The sequence below is a fragment of the Pteropus alecto genome, unplaced genomic scaffold, assembly GCF_000325575.1.
Source record: "Pteropus alecto unplaced genomic scaffold, ASM32557v1 scaffold100, whole genome shotgun sequence".
Lineage (NCBI taxonomy): Eukaryota > Metazoa > Chordata > Mammalia > Chiroptera > Pteropodidae > Pteropus > Pteropus alecto.
The window spans coordinates 1,320,687-1,322,798 of record NW_006430723.1 but is presented as its reverse complement, the minus strand read 5'-3'; the positions used below and the strand labels follow the sequence as shown (position 1 = coordinate 1,322,798).

At 39.0% G+C, this 2,112-nt stretch overlaps 1 pseudogene; it reads right to left on the bottom strand.

Moving 5' to 3' along the window:
- Nucleotides 1-1,993: 1,993 nt before the first annotated feature.
- LOC112483073 lies at nucleotides 1,994-2,112 on the bottom strand (annotated as a pseudogene).

Genomic DNA, 2,112 nt, shown 5'->3' with positions numbered 1-2,112 from the left:
ATTGTCATCATCACTCTCTCTTTCTTCTTCTCCATTCCCTCTCCTCTGTCTCTCCCTTCCTCCATATTGTTTTTTTTTTTAAAGAAATGACCATTGCTAACAGCTTTATGTGTATTATTCCACATATTTTTATGATAACAGTAATACATAAATATTACAAACAATAACAAGTTATACTGAACACGTGGAGGACTGTGGGGCATTTTAGTAAGAGGCTATTAGAAAGAACTTCCAGCACCCGAGCTTACACTAGGTAGTTTGCAGAACAGTTTAAGGAAGCAGGGCTCTGCTCTGGATGGGTGCTGCCAGGAAGGGGGGTACTTCTATGATTGGGTGCCTTAATAAATCTGACCCAGAAGGAGGGACAATTAGCTCAAGGCTCAAGCAGGAGAAGAATTGGTAAAGCATCAGCGGCCACTCTTATTAGCCTGGACAGGTGGATGCTTGGTCACTTTTTTTTTTTAATTTATTTATTTTTATGGTGACATTGGTTAACGAAATCCAATAAGTTTCAGCTGTACATTTTAACAGTAAGGCATATATATATATATATTTACATGTGTGTTCACCTCCCATAGTTAGATTTCTTTCTGTCACCACATATTTGACCCCTTTTACCCGCTCCTCCTCTCCCCTACCTTCTGGCTTGGCCACTTTTGTAGTTTGGACAATGTTCCTGTTTTGTCTGTGTGCAGATGTGATTGTGGAATGGTCTTGTTTTATTTCAATCCATCGCAGCAGAGTGGCCTCAGCAGATGTTGGCGTTCTGTACGACAGAACTCCGAGGCCTCGCGGTGGCGCCAGAGCAGCTCCCGGCTATCGAGGCTGCTATTCTTCCTTCTGGTTCCCATTTTTCCACCTAACAATGTTGTGCATTTGTTCTCAAGTCAATATTGGGGTTATTTAAACAAATTTCTCCTGTTGAATAATTGGATTTTTCTAATATTTTAGGCTTCTAGTTAACAATAAAATGAAAACCTTTAGAAATACATCTTTGCACAATTATACTGTTATTTCTTAAATTTCCAGCAGCATAATTACTGGGTCAAATGATATATACATTTTTAAATTATTGCCAGAAGACCTTCCATAGAGTTTGTACTAATTTCACTTTCAACAATAGAAAACCCTATTCCCTCCCAAACGCTCGTCAGCCCAAAGATCATCCACCTTTTACAAATCTTTGCCAGTTTCATAGACAAAAAAAAAAAATCTTGTCTTTAAAATTTTTTTTATGTAAAATTGGGAACAGAATAAAGAAACAAATGAGACATAGCTATGTTCACTAGACTGAAGTCTAGTTGGAGGTTACAAAGCCTGATGTTGGTGTCTCAAGTCTGTTTCTCAAGCTGCCAGTAAAAAGAGATGTCTGCAGAATGTGGCAGCTTTCAGTCCCTTGGGATTTGGGACATACCTTGACAATAGTGCTTTTCGAAATGTCATTATCTGCTCACTTGTCTGCCTCCGCACTGCATCAGGAGCTTCAAGGGGGGAGGGACTGTGTTTTATTCACTTTTTTCTTAATTTTTTTACTGTGGTAAAATATTCATAACATAAAACTTACCATCTTTACCATTTTTAAGTACATGATTCAGTGGTATTAAATGCATTGGTAATAATGTACAATCATCACCATCATCCATCTCCAGCTCCCTTTCCACCTTGTAAAACTGAAACTCTACACCCAGTAAACAATAACCCCCATTCCTCTCACCCCCAGGCCCTGGCCATCACCATTCTAATTTCTGTCTCTATGAATTTGACTACTCTGAGTACCTCATATAAGTGGAATCATGTATTTGTCTTTTTGTGACTGGTTTATTTTACTTATCATATGTCCTCAAGATCCATCCATGTTGTAGCAGGGGTCAGAATTTCTTTCTTTTTTAATTTATTTTTTTAATTTTTTTAGGCAAGGCAACCCTTGGTTGACCTCACAGATTACAAGGACCTTGTCCAGCTTACAATTCCTTTTTTTGTTGTTGTTTTTTAATGCCTACAACACCTGGTCCTCCTAGGTGGTCTCCCAACCAAGTACTAACCAGGCCTGACCCTGCTTAGCTTGCAAGATCAGACAAGATCAGGCTTGTCCAGGATACCATGGCCGTAGAC